General features: G+C 47.9%; 1 protein-coding gene across 3 annotated transcripts in view; it reads right to left on the reverse strand.

Annotated features, from left to right (window-relative positions):
• KCNJ9 (potassium inwardly rectifying channel subfamily J member 9) overlaps positions 1 to 22,656 on the reverse strand; it is a 61,498-nt gene that overhangs the window by 38,627 nt on the left and 215 nt on the right. The window contains exons 1-2 of one of the 3 annotated variants that reach the window (XM_068252826.1): positions 20,000 to 20,219; positions 12,786 to 12,952 (exon numbers count right to left, since the gene is read on the reverse strand). The gene's annotated coding sequence lies outside the window, so the exon portion shown is untranslated. Of the gene's footprint in view, positions 1 to 12,747; positions 12,766 to 12,785; positions 12,953 to 19,999; positions 20,220 to 22,656 lie in introns of those variants that run through there. The other 2 variants (XM_068252825.1, XM_068252827.1) reach the window with 2 other exon arrangements.

Genomic DNA, 22,656 nt, shown 5'->3' on the forward strand with positions numbered 1-22,656 from the left:
GAAAAGTGATGGAAAAGATGTTTCAAGGGCTCTAACACCTGGAGGGAAGTATGGCGGAGTGGGATACATGCCAAAAGTCCCGGGGGAAAAAATCAGGATTTGACTCACAGCAGCATTTTAAGGGCAGAAATCACATTGCAATGCTAAATTGGAGGCATAAAGTGCTTTAAAACATCTTTCATGTGTATACACAGCCACATAGCAATTGGTATAGCAACCATAGCTGTTGCTATGGGGCCCGTGGCAGCCCTACGTCACAGGGGGCCCGCAGCTGAGAGAGGACTTTTTTTTATTATATTAATGCCGGCGCCGTCCCGGGCCCCCCCCCCTCCCTCACCTCGGGGGCCCCCCTCATATTATGAGCGGCAGGAGAGCGTCATATACAGCAGGCTCCAGCGGGGTAATCAGACGCTAGATGTCCAGCTCCCTCCCAGGCTCGGATCAGTGAATAATGGCGCACAGCGCCTATGCATAAAAATGGCGCCGCATTAAAAAGATACGCTTATCGCTATTTATCGTTAGTACTGAATAATAATGGCGCACAGGGAAAAAAGAAGAAAAACGGCACACACTAACATTATTTATCAATAGTGGCACACACTAACATTATTTATCAATAGTGGCACACACTAACGTTATTTATCAATAGTGCCGTTCATTTGCCAAACAGCAGACGTTATTGCCCACAGTAACGTTATTTATCAATTTGCCCTCTACATAAGCCAAACTGCAGACGTTATTTAACTGCAAAACGGTGAATGGATTTAATGTAACACTGTCAAGGTTAGGGTTAGGCACCACCGGGGGGGGTCTTAGGATTAGGCACCACCAGGGGGGGTTTTAGGATTAGGCACCACCAGGGGGGTTTTAGGGTTAGGCACCACCAGGGGGGTCTTAGGGTTAGGCACCACCAGGGGGGTCTTAGGGGTTAGGGATAGGTACAGAGAGGGTTCTGTGTATTAACGCTAAATAACAATAAGGCTTTAACGTTAAATAGCGATAAGCGGCAAACGGATTAGCGGCAACACCGTGCGCCATTATTCTCAGGCGCCATTTTCAGATGGACCCCCCGGGCTACGCTGTCTCCTCTGTATGCTGCTCATAATGCTTCCTGGTTTATTGCGGCATACAGAGAGGAGACACCGTAGCCCGGGAGGCAGCTGAACATCTAGCGTCTGATTACCCTGCCAGAGCCTGCTGTATATGCCGCTCTCCCGCCGCTTATAAAAGGAGGGGGGACCCCCGAGGTCAGGCAGGGAGGATAGGAGTCGGGCCCTTACCCCACTAAACTACCCGTCTACCTACCCTCCCACCCGGCTACCTAACTGCCTACCCTCCCACCCGGATACCTAACTGCCTACCCTCCCACCTGGCTACCTAACTACCCTCCCACCCGGCTACCTAACTGCCTACCCTCCCACCCAGCTACCTAACTGCCCCCCCCCCCCCCCCCACCCACCCGGCTACCTAACGGCCTACCCTCCCACCCGGATACCTAAGTGCCTACCCAGCTACCTAACTGCCCACCCTCCCACCCAGATACCTAACTGCCCACCCTCCCACCCGGATACCTAACTGCCCACCCTCCCACCCGGATACCTAACTGCCCACCCTCCCATCCGACTACCTAACTGTCCATCCTCCCACCCGGCTACCTAACTGCCCACCCTCCCACCTGGATACCTAACTGCCTACCCGGCTACCTAACTGACCACCCTTCCACCCGGCTACCTAACTGCCCACCCTCCCACCCAACTACCTAACTGCCTACCCTGCCACCCAGCTACCTAACTGCCTACCCGGCCACCCAGCTACCTATCTGCCTACCCTGCCACCCAGCTACCTAACTGCCTACCCTGCCACCCAGCTGCCTACCTGTCTACCTATCTGCCTACCCTTCCACCCAGCTACCTATCTGCCTACCCTGCTACCTAACTGCCTACCCAGCTACCTATCTGCCTACCCTCCCACCCGTCTACTTATCTGCCTACCCTGTCACCCAGCTACCTAACTGCCCACCTGGCTATCTATCTTCCTACCCTCCCACCCGTCTACCTATCTGCCTACCCTCCCACCCATCTACCTATCTGCCTACCCTCCCACCTGTCTACCTAACTGCCCACCCGGCTACCTATCTGCCTACCCTCCCACCCGGCTACCTAACTGCCTACCCAGTGCAGTGCCTGCACCGCAAATAGCGTGCCAGCCTGCCCAACCACCCTCCCTCCAGGTAATTAATGTTAGCCCACTATAGAACTGGCTACATATACTGCATTTTGTGGGGAAATCTGGTGGCAATCTGATTGCATTTTGTGGGGAAATCTGGCAGCAATCTGATTGTATTTTGTGGGGAAATCTGCCGACAATAAGATTGCATTTGTGGGGAAATGTGCTGCCAATAAGATTGCATTTGTGGGGAAATGTGCTGCCAATAAGATTGCATTTGTGGGGAAATGTGCTGCCAATCTCATTGCATTTTTGGGGAAATGTGCTGCCAATGTCACTGCATTTGTGGGGAAAAGTGCTGCCAATCTCATTGCATTTGTGGGGAAATATGCTGCCAATCTGATTCCATTTGTGGGGAAATATGCTGCCAATCTCATTGCATTTGTAGAGAAATATGCTGTCAATCTGATTCCATTTATGGGTAAATCTGTTTTGTGGGGAAATCTTCTCCGAATCTGATTGCATTTTGTGGTCGGCCGGCCCTCCACCATGTGGTCTGGAAAAAAAATGGCCCTCCATGCCCGCGAAGTTGGACAGCACAGTGCTAAGCTCTTGTATATTTGGCCCCACCCATGACCATGCCCACATGCTGTTGTGATCGTCCCTGTTTTCTGGAAATCAAAATATGGTCACCCTACACTCTATAGTTCCAGCCAGCCAGGGAGGAAGGAGGAGGAGTTACGCCCGGCGGGCTCGTTCAGGGCTCATGGATAGGGAGCGGACCGCGGACGGTGGCTGCGCCTGCGACTGGAGCCAGAGGAGTGTGCCCTGGAGCCGGAGGCCTTCCCTGGACTGGAGACGCAGGTGGACCTGTCACCCGAGGAGCGACCCTACCCTACGCCGTGGCCGCAGAGTGACAGCGGGAGACGGGAGCGAAGAGAGCAACAATCTGGTTGCAATTTGTGGGGAAATCTGCCAACAATCTGGTTGCATTTTGTTGGGAAATCTGCCGACAATCTGGTTGCAATTTGTGGGGAAATCTGCCAACAATCTGGTTGCATTTTGTGGTGAAATCTGCGACAACCTGGTTGCATTTTGTGGGGAAAGCTGCCGACAATCTGGTTGCGATTTGTATGGAAATCTGCCAACAATCTGGTTGCATTTTGTGGGGAAATCTGCAGACAATCTGGTTGCAATTTGTTGGGAAATCTGCAGACAATCTGGTTGCAATTTGTGGGGAAATCTGCCGACAATCTGGTTGCATTTTGTGGTGAAATCTGCAACAATCTGGATGCAATTTGTGGGGAAATCTGCTGCCAATCTCATTGTATTTGTGGGGAAATCTGACGTCAATCTGGTTGCATTTTGTTGGGGAATCTGCAGTCAATCTAGTTGCAATTTGTGTAGAAATCTGCCAACAATCTGGTTGCATTTTGTGGGGAAATCTTCCAACAATCTGGTTGCGATTTGTGAGGAAATCTGCCGACAATCTGGTTGCAATTTGTTGGGAAATCTGCCGACAATCTGGTTTAGAGATGGGCCGAACCTCCGATTTTAGGTTCACGAACCCTGTTCGCGAACCTTCGCGGAATGTTCGGTTCGCGGAAAAGTTCGCGAACCGCAATAGACTTCAATGGGGATGCGAACTTTGAAAAATAGAAAAAATTATGCTGGCCAAAAAAAGTGATGGAAAAGATGTTTCAAGGGTCTGACACCTGGAGGGGGGCATGGCGGAGTGGGATACATGGCCAAAGTCCCGGGGAAAAATCTGGATGTGACGCAAAGCAGCGTTTTAAGGGCAGAAATCACATCGAATGCTAAATTGCAGGCCTAAAGTGCTTTAAAACATCTTGCATGTGTATACATCAATCAGGGAGTGTAATTAGAGTACTGCTTCACACTGACACACCAAACTCACTGTGCAACACACCGCAAACAGCTGTTTGCGTAGTGACGGCTGTGCTGGAGTGGTGCGCACCGTGGCGAGAGTGTAGGCCGTGGTGGTTTTCAAGCCCATATGGTCGCCGAGCTGTGGTAGCTCAATGATAGAACAACAGTGACTGTCCAGCTGATCAAATTTGGTCTGACCACAATGAAGCAACGACCTTAATATCTTTTGTGTGCCACCCCCACCCGAGACACTCAAATAGTCGGCGGTCATTGCTCCATTGTGATACGCAAGCCCCTTCACCGCGGCAAGGTAATGATCACGAAGGGGGATGTGCACATGTACATGACTTTTTTTTTGTTGCAGCCGCCTGCAGTGCAGCCAGAAAAATTAGGCAGGCATGTACACGCACCAAAAAAATTAGTGTAGCTTAAAAATTCAGGAATCCGCCTAGAGTCCTGGACCCTGTTGGTGGTGGCGGAGAAGGCAAGTGGCCTGCAGGTAGAGATGCTGTGTGTGGGGACTGACTTGGTCTTCGGTCATGCAGTAGCCCTCCGTGAACCATTCCTCATTCATTTTGATGCAGAGAGCTGGGTTCACTGAACACAACAGGTAGTTAGATGCAGTGAGGTGGGTTCACTCAACACAACAGGTAGTTAGATGCAGTGAGCTGGGTTCACTCAACACAAAGCTAGGTATATGCAGTGATGAGGTGGGTTAAGTAAACACAACAGGTACTGGGTATATGCAGTACTGGGTAGTACAATGTGCAGCTCCCTGTCACACACACAGGTAGTCACTGAATGTGCTGGGCTGCTGGCAGTGGCACACACACAGGGGAGGACTGGGACCTTTCAGCCTGGGGGGAAAACACAACCTAGGGGCCCGTTATCATGGCAGCCCCAGCCCAAATGGTGTCCACACACGCGCTCCATTTGCTCTATGCCGCTAGTCACATGGGTCGTCCATGTGGAAATACAGCAAGGACACTTGCAGGACAGCGTGACAGGTAAAGTATAACTGCACTGGGGTCACATAATACATTTGGAGGGACGACAGCCAGGGGTTTCCGTTGAGTCCGTCGTTCGTGATTATCACATGCCGCTGCACACCTGATCAATCACATCAGCCTGAGATTTCCCATCATATCAGATCCGACCAATTTCTGCCTGAAATCAGGCAAATAGTCAATTGGGCATGCTTGTGGCAGCACCGATTTTCATTCAATTCGACAGTAATTATCAAAACAGTTGATTGATTACCAAGACGACAGATGTATGGCCACCTTAATTCCCCAAGGCTCACCCCCCCCCCCCCCCAAACACACACACACACACACACTTATGTCCAAAGAGGGACTGTCCCTTCAAAAGAGGGACAGTTGGGAGCTATGATGGTAAGAGAGCAGACTTTCTACGGACCCTTCAGGCAGGCCTCTGCTCTGCATCTTGCTGTGTACATTTACCAGCTTAACCGCCCTCTAATTGCTCTGTTATTGCACTTTTATTTCCCTCAGCCAGCTAACTTAGTGGTTCACATTGCCTTATACAAAAACATGAATGCAACAGGCCCTGCACCAGCCCTAAATCGCTAAATGAGAGGCAGCCCAGGGGGAAATCTCCCCCCTTCCCCCCTGGCCAGTCCTCCCCTGACTCGTAGCCGCAGCTCCAGGCCCCCAGCCCCCCCAGCACAGAAAGCTGAAGAGTGAGACAGCTCACTCCGACGACACCTCAGGCACAGCAGCACAGGGAAGGACTGTGTCCGACTCCTCCAGTCAGGCCAGCCACTCGTAGCCACAGCTCCAGGCCCCCATCCCCCCCAGCACAGAAAGCTGAAGAGTGAGACAGCTCACTCCGATGACACCGCAGGCACAGCAGCACATTGCGGGCGGCAATGGCTCCAAGCGGGGGGCAGAGTCAAGCAGGGTCAACCCACCGGGCCGGAGAGGACCTAAGCTATTTGTGTCCTTGTGCCGCTCACACCCACCGCAGGCGCAGCCACGCACAAGGGCACACCACGGCCGGCCGCCTCAGCCCCTTCTCTGATTGGATACTTCAACTTGCCGTGAAATTTTGCGCGAGGTTGCGATCCCCACTGCGAACCTGTCACCTGTGGTATGTCTGCTGGCCCTAATTACTTAAGATTCGGGCGGCCCAGGGGGCAATTGCCCCCCGTCCCCCTGGGCCAGTCCTCCCCTGCACACACACTATGAATTAGCAAGGCTGTGCATGCAACAAAAGTGTCAGTTTGACACACAGAAAAAAAAAGTACAGGATGAGCTCTGAAAAGAGCTGTTGAGGGGTGCTATAAAAGCAATAATAATCAGCCAGGAGCAAGCTAAGCAGCCAAGAACCTAACTAATCTGTCCCTAGGAGAACAAGTCTGAAGCAGCTGTCCCTAGTCTGTCTCTAGCAGGCACACGAGTGAGTGTAATGGCCGGCGAGCCTGCCTTATATAAGGGGGGGTGGGGCTCCAGGGCTTAGTGTAGCCCGAATGGCTACAATGTGCCTGCTGACTGTGATGCAGAGGGTCAAAGTTGACTCTCATAGTGCATTATGGGGCGAATCGAACTTCCGCAAAAGTTCGCCTGGTCCAGGCGAACGCGAACCACCAAAGTTCGCCTGGAACCGTTCGCCGGCGAACCGTTCGGCCCATCTCTAATCTGGTTGCAATTTTTTGGGAAATCTGCCAACTGCAATTTGTGGGGAATTCCGCAGCCAATCTGGTTGCATATTGTGTGGAAATCTGCCGACAATCTGGTTGCATTTTGTGGGGAAATCTGCCGACAATCTGGTTGCATATTGTAGGGAAATTTGCCGACAATCTGGTTGCATTTTGTGGGGAAATCAGATTTCCCCACAAAATGTTTGGGTGGAAGGTCCGAAGTCCATGGGGTTGGAAGGTCGTGGGGGGATGGGCCCTATAATTTTTTTTGCTATGGGGCCCAGTCATTTCTAGGTACGCCCCTGGTACATGCCTTTTGTTTTGTTGTTGCAGCCGCAGTGCAGCCAGAAAAAATATGCAGGTACACACAATATATGTACACGCACCAGAAACTTTTTTTTATTGTTTTTGTTGGCGGCCGTTGCTAGCGGCCTTAAAAATTCAGGAATCCACCTGTAGTCCTGGACCTTGTTGGTGGTGGCGGAGGACGCAGTGAAGCGGCCTGTAGGCAGAGATGCTGTGTGGGGGACCGACTTAGTCTTGGGGCGGGCAGTAGCCCTCCGCGATCCATGCCTCATTCATTTTGATAAAGGTGAAGAACTGAATACTTTTTTGACCTAGGCGACTTCTCTTCTCAGTGACAATGCCTCCAGCTGCGCTGCAGGTCCTTTCCGACAGGACGCTTGAGGCAGGGCAAGCCAGAAGTTGGATGGCAAATTGTTGTGACAGCTCTGGCCACAGGTCAAGCCTGCGAACCCAGTAGTCCAGGGGTTCATTGCTGTTGTCTACATCCTCAGTTAAGGCCAGGTAGTCAGCTACCAGCCGGTCAAGGCGTTGGTGGAGGGTGGATCCGAAAGGGCTAAGGCGAGGCATTGGACTAAAGAATGTCTGCATGTCCGACATCACCATGAGATCGCTAGAGCGTCCTCTCCTTGCCTGCGTGGAGATAGTAGGAGGAGGAAGATTACTGGCAGTGGCACCTTTATTCCGTTGTGCTGTGACATCACCCTTAAACGCACTGTAAAGCATACTTGCCAGCTTGTGGTGCAAGTGCTGCATCCTTTCTGCCTTCTGGTGATTTGGTAACATCTCCACCACTTTGTGCTTATACTGAGGGTCTAGTAGTGTTGCCACCCAGTACAGGTCATTCCCATTGAGTTTTTTTATATGGGGGTCCCTCAACAGGCTGAACAGCATGGAAGATGCCATTTGCACAAATTTGGATGCCGACGTACTATCCATCTCCTCTTGCTCTTCCTCAATGATGTCAGGTAAGTTCTCCTCCTCCCCCAAGCCACGAACAATACCACGGAAAAGGTGAGCAGCACAAGCCCCCTGCAACGCTGCGGTTGTTCTTCCACCTCCTTTAAAAAAAAACACCTTCCTCATCTGACTCCTCTTCCCCACACGACGCTCCTCCTCACTCCTCTGTGCTGCCGTAGGTGTTGAGGAAACATCTGGTTCTGCTGATTGTTCCCACAACTCTTCCTCCTGTTCCTGTTCATGCTCCTCCACAGCTTGATCCACCACTCTACGCACGCCACGCTCCAGGAAGAAAGCATATGGGATCAAGTCGCTGATGGCACCTTTACTGTGACTCACCATGTTTGTCACCTCCTCAAACGGCCACATGAGCCTGCAGGCATTTCGCATGAGTGTCCGGTACTTCGGCCAGAACAACCCCATCTCCCCAGAGCATGTCCTTTTACTGTAGTTGTACAGATACTGGTTGACGGCTTTCTCCTGTTGTAGCAGGCTGTCAAACATCAGGAATGTTGAATTCCAGCGAGTCGGGCTATCGCAAATCAAGTGCCTCACCAGCATGTTGTTTCTCTGCTGAATATCGGCCAAGCTTGCCATGGCCGTGTAGGACCACCTGAAATGCCCACACACCTTCCTGGACTGCTTCAGAACCTTAGCCTGGGTATTTAGACACACATTTTTGAATTATTAGATTCAGCACATGTGTCATGTAGGGTACATGTGTCAACTTTCCCAAACTCAAAGCCGAAATGAGATTGCTACCGTTGTCACACACCATGTTAATGATCTCCAGTTGGTGCGGGATCAGCCACTGATCCACCTGTTTGTTCAGAGCAGCCAGGAGAGCTGCTCCAGTGTGACTCTCGGCTTGGAGGCAAGACATGTCCAAGATGGCGTGACACCGTCGTACCTGGCATGCAGCATAGGCCCTGGGGAGCTGGAGAGGAGATCGCAGCACCAGTAGAGTGGCACTGCCACTCAGCCAAGGAGGAGGACAACGACAGCGAAGAGGATGTAGCAGGAGGAGGAGGAGGAGAAGGAGAGGAGGTGGCAGCAGGCCTGCCTGCAAGCCGTGGAGGTGTCACAACTAGGTCCGCTGCACAGCCACATACTCCCTGCTTGCCAGCAGTCACCAGGTTGACCCAATGGGTTGTATAAGTAATGTACCTGCCCTGACCGTGCTTTGCAGACCAGGAATCCATGGTCAGATGGAGCCTTGACCCAACGCTGTGTGCCAGAGATGACACCACTTGCCTTTCAACTTCATGGTACAGTTTGGGTATCGTCTTTTTTGAGAAATAATTGCGGCCTGGTATCTTCCACTGCGGTGTCCCAATCGCCACAGAGTTTCGGAAGGCCTCATAGTCCACCAGCTGGTATGGTAACAGCTGGCGAGCTAACAGTTCCGCCAAGCCAGCTATCAGATGCCGGGCAAGGGGGTGATTGGCAGACATTGTCTTCTTCCGCTCAAAGATTTCCTTCATGGACACCTGGCTGCTGTGGGTAGAGGAGCAGGAACCGCTCAAGGTGAGAGGCGGAGTGGAGGAGGGTGGCTGTGAGGGTGCAAGGGAGAAAGCTGCTGAAGATAATGCACCTGAAGGAGGAAGAGGAGAAGGAGGGTGGCTTTGCTTTTGTGTGCTGCTTTTGCTCAGGTGGTCTTCCCATTGCAGTTTGTGCTTTTTCATCATGTGCCTTTGTAAGGCAGTTGTCCCTATGCGGGTCTTGGTCTTTCCACGGCTCAATTTTTGGTGGCAGAGAATACAGATGGCATTGCTCTCATCTGAGGCAGACACACAAACAGATTTCCACATCACTGAGCCCTGGGATGATGGCACTATGGTGGCGTCAGCAGCTGACGTTGAAGGGCATGTTGGTTGACTGTCCATAGGTGGCGATACATGCTGCCAGACACTGCCACGAGCTGTTTCTGATGATGAGCTCCCCCTGCTTCTTTCAGCAACTCGTCTTCTCCTACTCGTCTCTGACTCCACCTCTGAACTGTTCCCCAGGTCATCATGTCTATTAGGATCCCACGTGACATCCATGTTAGTATCATCATCATCGTCATCATCATAATCATCCACCACAGCTTTGCTTGTATCAGACACCTCATAAACTGCACCAACAGCAGGTACTTAATCATCCTCCTCACACCTTGCGTCCATAGTGACGCCTAACTCAGACATATGAGGTGGTGTAACTTGCTTAGCGCCTTCATCTTATTGTAACAATAATGGCTGTGAATCAGTTAATTCCCCACCAAATAACTCCTGCGAAGTGTCAAATGTAGCGGATGTGGTGCTTGTATTAGCGCTGGTGGCTGCGGAAGATGAGGTGTTCTGCGTTAAATAGTCAACTTGGTCCTGACAATCTTGGGAGTTGATGGCATGTCCCTTCTTCTGAGCACTGTACTTTGGTGCAGGGCAGCACAAAATCACGTCAGCACGACCTCGAACAGACCTGCCGGGTGGCCTGCCTCTGGGTCTGCCTCTGCCTGTTGTTTTGTCCATATTGGGGGGGAAGAAGTGAAAGGTATGCACTGACTTGACTAATCCAATGTGCAGTCACACAGGTGCAGTGAACAGGTAGGCACGGACTGGTATTACAAATGTGCAGCTGTCACACACACAGGTACCGTGAACAGGTATGCAGTGACTGGTGTTTAAAACTGTGTGCTGTCACACAGGTGCAGTGTACAGGTATGTATAGACTGGTATTACAAATGTGCAGCAGTCATACAGGTCAGGTGCAGTGAACAGGTAGGCACGGACTGGTATTACAAATGTGCAGCTGTCTCACACACACGGGTACCGTGAACAGATATGCAGTGACTGGTATATAAAACTGCGTGTTGTCACACAGGTGCAGTAAACAGGTATGCACAGACTGGTATTACAAATGTGCAACAGTCACACAGGTCAGGCACAGTAAACAGGTAGGCATGGACTGGTATTACAAATGTGCAGCTGTCACACACACAGGTACCGTGAACAGGTATGCAGTGACTGGTGTATAAAACTGTGTGCTATCACGCAGGTGCAGTGAACAGGTATGCACGGACTGGTATCAATACAATGTGCAGCAGTAACACAGGTCAGATGCAGTGAACAGGTAGGCGCGGACTAGTATTACAAATGTGCAGCTGTCACACACACAGGTACAGTGAACAGGTATGCAGTGACTGGTATATAAAACTGCGTGCTGTCACGCAGGTACAGTGAACAGGTATGCACGGACTGGTATTACAACTGTGCAGCAGTCACACAGGTCAGCTGCAGTGAACAGGTAGGCACGGACTGGTATTACAAATGTGCAGCCGTCACACACACAGGTATCGTGAACAGGTATGCAGTGACTGGTATATAAAACTGTGTGCTGTCACGCAGGTGCAGCGAACAGGTATGCACAGACTGGTAGTACAAATGTGTAGCAGTCACACAGGTCAGGTGCAGTGAACAGGTAGGCACTGAATGTGCCGGGCCTGGCACAGTATAGCAATTAGCAAGGGCCAGCTGCGACAGACAGGGCTGTATATGCAAGTGTCAGTGGGCCACACAAAAAAAAAAATAAAAACAGATCACAAGAACATTAGCTCTCAAAAGAGCTGTTTTGGGGTGCTTTTTTTTAGCAAGTATCAGCAAGGAGCAAGCTAACAAGCCTAACAAGAGCCTAACTAAGCTTTCCCTAATCTCTGCAGCAACCTCTCTCCCTTCTCTCACTAATGCTGAATACACACGATGCGTTTTTGTGTTCGTTTTTGCGGTCGATTCGCATCGATTCGATTATTTCCAACATGCTCGCTTCGGATTTAGATCGTTTTTGCCGTTGATTTGCATGTTAATGATGCCAAATCGACGGCAAAAACGATTGAAATCTGAATCGAGCATGTTGGAAATAATCGTATCGACGCGAATCAACCGCAAAAACGAACGCAAAAACGCATTGTGTGTATCCAGCATAACAATGCAGCACACAGAGTGAGAACATGGCTGACGCTGCTGCCTTATATAAGGGAGGGGGGGGGGGGGGGGGATCCAGGAGGAAGTGCAGCCTGATTGGTTACCATGTGTCTGCTGACTGTGATGTAGGGGGTCAAAGTTTAGCCCAATGATGTAGTATAGGGATCGGATTGAACTCGCATAAAGTTTGCGTTTGATCGCGAACGCGAACCCGCGATGTTCTCGCGAATAAGTTCGCATGCGAACCGTTCGGTCCATCTCTATTGACTGCAAAGGATTTGCAACCAAGTATTCAAAAAAGTTAAAGTTTTATTTATGAATATTATTCTGTCCCATTTGGTCCCTTAACAAGTGGGAGGCACATATGCAAACTGTTGTAACTCCTACACCATATACCTGATTTAGATGTAAATACCCTTAATTAAAGCTGACAGTCTGCAGTTAAAGCACATCACGTTTGTTTCATATCAAATCCATTGTGGTTGGGTATAGAGCCAACAATGTTAGAATTGTGTCGATGTCCCAATATTTATGGACCCGACTGTAGACTTCTGATGATCTAGTCCAGAGAAGGTAATTTCTCATGGGAAAGGGGTTATCAGCTGCTGAGTGGGATGAAGTTAAATTCTGTATGTTATAGAGAACCAGGACCACCAGGATTAAATGCAGTGGGCGAAAATGTAGCCTGAATGCCCCATACTGAAAACAGCCTGAAATGACTGCTTTCTTCTTACAACATTACGCTCTACAGCATGTTCATTTATGCATTATAGCTTTTCTTTATGGTCACCTTATGGAAGTAATTACCTGTTATTAGTTTTATAATTAGTTTCTTTTTTACTTACAGCTTTAGGAAAGCCTTGGAAGCAGCATTGCTGTCTAATGATGCCAAGACAAGCAGTCATCAGATAAGGTGGAGAAATGCTGCTACTTGGTGGACACAGCTGGAACTACACCAGATAATGTGGTATGATGGTGTCCTCTGGTGGTGAAAGTTGTGAACTACTCAAGGCTATGAGGAAAGAAAAAGCACATTGTACATTATTACTACATACAGCAGCATCATATTCCGAAGAGTTGTGCAGTTGCAGTAGATCCATAAAGTTAATGTATACAGTTAAACATACAACAAAGCCAATGTAGATACGCAGTTGCACTTAACACTTGGTAAATTGTACATAAGGGTAGAAATAGCATAACAATATAGATACACCTATTACTAGAAACCCCTTTTAAGGGGGAACTGAAGTGAAAATAACGTAATTAATAAAACAGTTTTTTTTATATACAATATTCGCTTATAAATGATTTACTCAGTGTTTGCACATTGTAAAATCTTTCCTCTCCCTGATTTACATTCTGAAATTTGATCACAGGTGGCGACATCTTTAGTCCTGTCAGGTGATCTCTGCGGAATGTTCATTTACTGAGCATTCTATTCACAGAAGGAGATACTGCTTGCTTGGCAGCTGGAAACAGCTGTTATTTCCCACAATGCATTGAGGTTCACAGACAGGAAACTGTCATGGCCCTGACATCACACAGTGGGAGGGATTTCAACACAATATCAACCATACAAATGTCCCTGATGATCTATTCGAAAAATGGTGGGAAAGGGGCTTCTGATTGGGATGAAGCTCATCCCCGGGTTAAAGTTTTTTTTAAGATTGCCATATTTATAAAAGGGTGATACAAAAGTTTACCATGCTGATGAGCGCTTTGATCGCATACAATAATTGCCCTAAAGGGAAGGTCCAAAGCTCCATCCACTTGAATGAAGCCTCACATAGCCTTACCGAATCGCAGCAAATTGAGGCCTAGTTCAGCTGTGAATCAGGCGACTCGCATAGTTTTGCAGCCTGCACACAAGGGGCTCGATTCACAAAGCGGTGCTAACCCAGTGAGAGACTTTAGGCATGATAACCATTGCGCCACGCTGGTGAAAAGCCAGTTTAGGCGTGATAAGTTTAGGTGTGATAAGTTTAGGCATGATAAGTTTAGATACGTTTAGATCGTGCGCAAAGTCCCGCACGCAAAGCAGCGCCATTAAACTCTGTGCGAAGTGCACCAGACTTTGCTAGCGCAAAACTTTTGATAAGCTGTGCACTGCGGTGCTAACCCAGTTGGTGCTTAAACTTATCATGCCTAAACTTATCACACCTAAACGTATCACACCTAAACTTATCATCCCTAAACTGAGTTTAGGCGTGATAAAGGGCTTTTCACCAGCGTGTTAACTGTTAGCACCGCTTTGTGAATCAGGCCCAATGCTCCTCTGGCCTCCATAAAGAAAACTCAACACACTTTGTTTTAGCTGGGAGAGCAAATATCTCAGTTAAAAAAGTGGTTCCAGGGTGACAGAGAACTGTGCCAGAAGTGCATCGCTGTTAGGCTAAAACTACTCAAGACAGGCTTCATGGAAGCATCTAAGCCACAATACACTCCAGACCTCTAATGATCTGTGTGGTAAACAGATGTCTAAAAAAACATTACCACTGTGGTCCATTGAGGCCAGTGACATTTCCCCACACTTCACTTATGCAGTGTCCCTGCTAGGTTCTGAATCTGATTATACCCCATTCCCCCTCTAGGTTGGCAGTAGCCCCCTTTAGATAGGCAGTAGCCCCCTTTAGTTAAACACTCCCCTTCAGGCTGGCACTGACCCCCCTTAAGGCACTCAGTGACCCGTACTGCCCCCCTTCCTTTTGGAAGGCAGTATACCCATCCAGGCTCTGCCTAATGTTTGCGGATTTAGGGTGGGGGACGGGACAGTTTTTTATGTTTGGTGGTTTAAAAAGGGGAACCCTGCCTAATCATGTTTGTGGATATAAGGTGGACTCTACGTTATTATGCTTGGGGTTTTAAAGAGGCTTCCCACACTTTCCTTGAGACCACCGCTGGACCTGAAGCCAGGACCCTTTTGAAGATTTCAGGCGCGCTTCTGTCTGTGAACGAGGGCGGGCACGCTGTGCAGACGGAGGAGATCTTCAGCTCGGCAGAAATGCCACTGCACAGGTGTATGCCATCCTGCACCCATTCAAGGGTGGGAGTACGGCAGCACACACTCTTCAACCCTTGTCCAAGATCTCTGGTGTGTGGGGGGCTGTGAATGGGGGAGGGTAGATTTGAAAAAGGCTCCTGTTGAAAATGGCCCAGGATAGCGGTAGTAGAATATCAATAAATTTACTAATATTCTACTACTTCAATCAAATAGTAAAATATCAGTAATATTTACAGATATTACCAATATTTTACTATGACCCTCAGGCCCGGATTTACAATACTGGAGCCCAGAGGCCCACATGTCCTGGCACCCTAGACTTCGCCCTCCATGAACCTACAAACCCTCCCCCCAAACCCCACTGCAAGTGTGCTGGCTTGTCCAGCTGTCACTTCTCATTTACTTCCCTTCCTCATCATAGGTAGCTACAGGTGCCCCTTAGTATTAGGTAGCCAGAGGTATCCTCAGTATTAAGTAGCCAGAGGTGCTACTGACTGAAGGGAGAGCATGTCAGTGGAATGCCAAGAGCTGGGTAAGTAACCTCTCATTCACTCTGCTCGGGACTCTGCATAGGGAAGGAGGAAGGCACTTGGGGAGGGGAGTGAGCCGCCTTTCCATCATCAGGCGCCTGTAGACACGTGCCTACAGTGCCTTATGGTAAATCCAGCCCTGATGACCCTACTGGCCTACTCTCACACAAAACCCTCCCCTAGTGGTGCCTAACACTAAATCTACCCCTAGATGATACCTAACTCTCAAAATCCCCGGTGGGCAACTAACATTAAACCCCCCATCCAGTGGCCATCTAATCTTAACTTCCCACCCTCTTCCCGCATCTAATCTTAACCCCTTCCCCCTTTAAAAAGTGTCCTGTATACAATAGCGCACCCCATGCAAACTGCGACTGCAAATAGGCAAAGAGGCAAGTAGGCGCCCTTTTTAACTGCTCTGTCGTGGAAAGGGGTTGGGGGGCGGGGGGCCTTAGCGCTGGATCGGTGGAGTCAAGGGGGACATGTGAAGCCTCTGGATTATCCACTGAGGTAAAAGCAAGAAGTTTTGTATCAGGTTTATACAATTTATTGGCTAACTTAAAAGAATAAGAGTGAGCAAGTTTTTGGCTGTATAGCCTTCGTCTGGCTTCAAATCTGTTAGCTCGAAGCCTGACGAAGGCTATGCAGCCGAAAGCTTGCTTACTCTTATTCTTTTAAGTTAGCCAATAAATGGTATCATCCTGGATTCCTGATTTAAAACCTCTTGCTTTTACTGATGGCTAACACGGTACAATACCCTACTGCTACTACTGAGGTGAGTATCAATTTGGGACATGTTTTTCCCTACAAGTACACTTGTAGAAGGGCTCTGACTAATTAAGCTTGGAGATTCAGGGGGAGAGTTTCCCCTTATATCCCCAGCATAATAACACAGAGTTTCCCCTAAATCCGCAAACAAAATTATACAGAGTCGTCACCCCCTCTTTAAATCCCATCACATAATTAGGCATGGCCCCCAAATATCCTCAGGCACATGATTTTCCCAGAATGCAGCTGATAACCTGTCGCTGTCACCTCTGTCCCCTTCCCTGGGTTCCCTGCTCTGTTCTCATGAAATGAAAGGTGCCCGAGCTGAGAAAGAAGCATCGTTCTCATCGCTGTGTGCCGGACCGCAGAGACCGGAAAGGCGTTCTCTTTGAAGAGGCCCTGTCTATCTGCACGGGATCTCTCTCTTTCTGCCTCTGATGAAGCTTAATTGCTATATATTTCAATTATCTCCCTATGGTTTCGCCCACAGCAGCAGCTGGATCACAGTTCTCCCAATAAAATAACATTCTTTATGCACAAGTTGTGGGTTTATATAGAGGAACAAAGAGCGTCTTATCAGCAACAAATGTCCCCCTGTTCCAGGGCTCCGCCCCGAGGGCCCACGGCTCCCGCCCGCACAGCCGCGACACCGCTGGGACTGGATCCCTCTCTTTACAAACACTGCGAGTAGTAAAATGTGAGTGACCATTCTAGTGAATCCGCCCACTCGCCTGTCTCTCAAATGTACTTTCCCTGCTCGCTGTTCTGGCTGCAGCTCACGGCTGGCTCTGAGGATGTGTCTGGTGATTTCCTGCAAGCGACGCTTATAAAGCGGACCTGAACTCAGAACTTCCTCTCAGCTCTAAAAGATAAGCAACAGCATAATAACCTTTACAGAAAAACATTTCTTTGTCACACCTGATACAAATCCTGCAATAAATCTGCTGTGTGTCTGCTTCCTTTTTTGCATATGTGTATCAGCACCAAGGAAACAAAGTGGCCGCTGCTGAGAGAAAAACACTGTCCAGAGTTCACAAACAGGTAGATTATAAATGATCAGTGCAGGGTCCAAAAACAGAAGATGAGTCTTCAACAAAGAATAAGAGCAGGCAAATCTCCCCCACAATAAGTATGGGGGTCACGGCACAGCTCTGCATTCATAGTGGATAGTAGGATACCCAGAAAAAGGAAAGAGGCTTACTAGCTGGTGACAACCCACATTATAAGGTTGTATCAACACTTTGGTAGGACATCAGGAAGCAGCAGTCTGTCCAGGATCCACCAATTCAGCAATGATTCACCTCCCGAATGGATATTAGTAAACATCATAAAGAACAAACAAACTGCAACTCTAAGTGTAGACTGTTTAATATAGAGTTTTCATAGTAAAAACAGCATAAAAAATAACAAAACTTACATACAGGGCCCATGCAATGGGAACCCCGAGAAAGTTGCGCGGCGTGTATGAGTCAGCAGTGAAGGACAGTATAAAAAGGTGCCGCCTGTCTCCTTCCCACACTTTAAAGCCTTTGATGCACAGCTATGGCAGCAGCCAAGCTACAGGACACTGGTGTGAATGTGACTGGGGATCAGCAACAGATAGCTAATATAGCCCAATGCAGAGAAAGTATTGATGAACCGCAACATTACGTCATACCTCCCAACTTTTTGAGATGAGAAAGAGGGACACTTAAGCCACACCCCTGCCACACCCCTGATCACGCCCCCAGCACACCTCGAATCCCACATACCATAAAGATTTCATAAGAAAAATATGTTGTTTTATAATTCAAACCACACTGGTCCTTTCTATCCTGGTTCATTTTCCTTCATATTAACATTTGAAAATAGGAAATATAACAATTGTAAGGATGGGAATAACATTTAGAGTCAATTAAACACATTTTACAGTAGAGAAATACATATATTTACATAGAAAGAGGGACAAAGTCCTGAAAGAGGGACAAATGAGGAGCAAAAAGGGACAGAGGGACAGGGCTCCCAAAGAGGGACTTTCCTTTCGAAAAAGGGACAGTTGGGAGCTATGATTATTACATGGCTCTGTGCACCATATATGAAACACTAACCTAAAGAAGCATCCCCCAAAAGGAGGTTTGAAAAATGGTAGAGCTGGATCATCCACAAGGCAAATTGGTAAATGGCGTGTGTGTGTGTGTGTGTGGGGGGGGGGGGGTTCTGTTATACTGACCTCCATCGACCTTCTCCCTGTGCAGATAGGGCTTGATTCACTAAACCGTGATAACACAAATATTACACCTTATCAAAGATATCACACCTTATCAAAGTTAACACGCCTTATCAGAGTAGCACAGCGAAGGCTCTACACTTGTTATTTTACATTCGCAACAGTTTACGCATGTAAAGTCTAAAGGTGGTCACATACCATACAATTTTTTAAATATCTTTTAAATTCAAGAATTGCAATCAATTTTTCTAACTGATTTTAACATTTCAAAAATATGACCAATTTACCACACACACGTGTGGTAAATTTTTCCCCAATTATGAAAAAAAATGATTGAAAACTTGCAAGAAAATTACTTGGATGTATATATTAAAAAAATGGCAATCTACCACACACCATTCAATTTTCATAACAATTGATAGGAAAAACCCAACACTCCCAACACAATATAAACTGATATAATCTTGGTCCACACACCTATGTTCAATTTTTCCCCAATCATGAATAGAATAATTGAAAGCTTAGAAAAAATTGATTGGAACTGTACATTAAGCAATTGACAATCCATCACACACCATACAATTCTTGCTAAAGTTGGTCTGAAATTTCCAACATGTCCAATTTCCAAAAATCGAAAAAAAAACAAAACAAAGAAAAGCTTGTGATTTTTTGGGGACAACCGATCGAAATTATTAAATCTTTGAAAGATTGGATCTTTTAATTGTATGGTGTGTGGCCACCTTAAGGCTCTGTTCACACTACAACACAGGACATTTATTGTCCTTTTTGCCAGATCAGAGCCAACCAGAGCAGGATCACCCACAAGGTAACCTAGGCAAATGCTTCGGGCTTAGTGGGGGTGTAAAGGCCCCCCCATGCCACCTTCTCTGAGCCATCTCCCACATCAAAGTACTAAAAGTTTTCACCAAAGCTACTACTTTGCCTAGGTGGCCATTTCACCTTAATCCACCTCTGTAGCCCATGCAAAAGAAGAGATGTCAATTGATCCAATGTTGAACATAGCAAATGTTCCTAATTGTCCTCACCAGCCATTGGGGGCATTCTTGCAGATACCTAGTGATGCCTATAAGTGAGGTGCCTTTAGCTTTGTATGCTTGGGTCTTACTTCTGCCAGATATTAAAGGACCACTCCTGTGAAAAAGTAAGCAGTGAAAATCTGACAGAACTGACAGGTTTTGGAGTAGTCCATCTCCTCATGGGAGATTCCCGGGGTTTTCTTTGTTTTCTACAGCATTTACTGATCGCTGTAGTTTAACTGCCAAAATTGTAAGATACCAGCCAGCCTCCCTGCTCACTTGCACGCTATTTTGGCAGTAAGACTTAGCAAATGCTGTTCAGGAAATACGTTTGAAAACAAAGAAAACATCGGGAATCGATCATGAGGAGATGGATTAGTCCAAAACCTGTCAGTTCTGTCAGATTTTAACTGCTTTCCTTTTTTTGCTGGAGTGGTCCTTAAAGAACAAGTGACACCCATGCTAACCTAGAAATATAAAACACATATATAAGTAGATAAATACTAGTTCTACTTACATAACAGATGTATTGTGCTGCCCATGTTATGATTCCTGAGAATTTTATAAAGGAAAACCAGAGAATCCTATTCTAGGCAGTTTCCATCTTGGTTACCTTTGACCTTCTGACATCATTTCCTTCATCACTTTTTTTTCTCCTTTTGCTAGTTGCGTATTTGTTACCCGCCCTCCTCCCAGAGTCTTCAGACACTCCCACTGAGGTCTATACTAGGAAGTGGACTGTCTTATCTCATTAGAAGGAGGGGGAACTAAAGGGAAGAGGAGGAATATATTGTAGATAAAAAGACCCCCCATCATGCAACTGTTTGGCAATGGCAAATAAAGGGCCAGTGCTCCTAAGGTATGTGATAACTCTAAACCATAACAGCAGAAAAAGTTTTGAATGCAGGATTAGCATCTTTATCACTTAATACACTCAGACCAGTTGCTGTTGAAATTTGAGGTTTATGGTGACAATCCCGCTTTAACTAGGAGCAGCTGAATGGTTTTGCCATACCAGTATGTCTGTTTATGCACCAATCCGTAAAGTAGAATGTTCTTGTGCCACACTGCAACTGGACGGACGCCCAGGCTTCCATTCATCAGTCATTCATTTGGCTTTAGGAATTGTCGGAGTGAGCTAGGAAAACTGCAGCATTGAGGCTTTGCCAGTGGCGTAGCTAAGGAGCTGTGGGCCCTGATGCAAGTTTTACAATAGGGCCCCCCAAGCACTCTATACATAACAATTGATACGGCGCACCAAAACCTGCCAAGGACAACTACAGTGTCAGAGGTGCAAGAAGAGAATGGGGAGCATTTTGTTAATGATTACCACTATTAAAAGTATCTTTAGAAGTGATTATTATGAGCACAGAACCAATAGAGAGCTAATACTGTAGTTGAGAGAGGTCCCTTTGGGGCCCCTCTGGCCCAAGGGCCCCGATGCGGTCGCAACCTCTCCAACCCCTTTTGGTATGCCCCTGGGCTTTGCATTCTGATAGCCATGTATAGATAGCTTTTGGATTATGGGCCTGGAGGATAAGGGCCCATTTACCCATAAGGCAGTGCGGTCCAGACAGACCCTCTTCACCAATGGCCAGAGCTAAACTCTTTCAATGAATCGCTCTTGTTCATTCCGAGAGAGATGCAGAGTGATGTAAACAAGGTTTCCAGTACATTACATGTTCACAGATTAGACTCATTGCCCTATTTATGTATTCTGAAAGTGGCTATGCCTCACTGCACATCACCATGGCCAGCAGCAGTGCCAAGTATACTGTTTATGGTATGTGTGAACAGACCCTTAGGCCTCTTGTACACTATACGCTGAAAGCCTGAGGGCCCTCTTACATGCAATGCATTTTAATGCATTGCTATGTATTGGGTTGTAGTGCGTTTTAATGGAAGTTTTTTTTCATAGCAGTGCATTATGAAAAAGCTTAAATTTTTCAGCATATACGTAGTGTGAAAAAGGCCATAGGGAAACATGGACACCGGACTGCACACAGCGGCGGCCTTTGGGGGGGCAAGTGGGGCAATCGCCTCAGGCCCCGTGCCTGAAGAAGGCCCCGCACCCTCTCACCTACAACTCACCTTCCTTCAGCCGATCCCACGCAGCCTTTATCTCCTTACTCCCCCGGCATCCGTTGTGTTGGTAACAGCGGCAGCGCCCCCTGTGATGACGTGACCGCATATCATGACAGGGGGAGCTGTTATCAATGGGAATGGATGCCGGGGGTGTAAGGAGATGGAGGCTATGTGGGATCGGCAGAAGAAAGGTGAGTTGTAACTACTATGCCCGCTCCCCCCGCCGCTGCAGGGCACCTACCTATCTAGCGTACACTGGAGTCACCTATCTATGTAACCTATACTAGGGGAACCTACCTATCTAACTTACACTGGAGGCTCCTACCTATCTAACCTATACTGGGGGCACCTAACTACCTAACCTATACTGGGGCACCTACCTATCTAACCTATACTGGGGCACCTACCTACCTAACCTATACTGGGGCACCTACCTATCTAACCTATACTGGGGGCACCTACCTATATAACCTATACTGGAGGCACCTACCTACCTAATCCATACTGGGGCACCTACCTATCTAGCCTATACTGGGGGCACCTAACTACCTAACCTATACTGGGGCACCTACCTATCTAACCTATCCTGGGGGCACCTACCTACCTAACCTATACTGGGGCACCTACCTATCTAACCTATACTGGGGCACCTACCTATCTAACCTATACTGGGGCACCTACCTATCTAACCTATCCTGGGGGCACCTAACTACCTAACCTATACTGGGGCACCTACCTATCTAACCTATACTGGGGCACCTATCTATCTAACCTATCCTGGGGGCACCTAACTACCTAACCTATACTGGGGAACCTACCTACCTAACGTATACTGGGACACCTACCTATCTAACCTATACTGGGGCACCTACCTATATAACCTATACTGGGGGCACCTAACTACCTAACCTATACTGGGGCACCTACCTATCTAACCTATACTGGGGCACCTACCTATATAACCTATACTGGGGGCACCTACCTACCTAATCCATACTGGGGCACCTACCTATCTAACCTATACTGTGAGCATCTATTCTAGCCCATACTGCGGACACCTACCTATCTAGCCCATACTGCGGACACCTA

The sequence above is a fragment of the Hyperolius riggenbachi genome, chromosome 9, assembly GCF_040937935.1.
Source record: "Hyperolius riggenbachi isolate aHypRig1 chromosome 9, aHypRig1.pri, whole genome shotgun sequence".
Classification (NCBI taxonomy): domain Eukaryota; kingdom Metazoa; phylum Chordata; class Amphibia; order Anura; family Hyperoliidae; genus Hyperolius; species Hyperolius riggenbachi.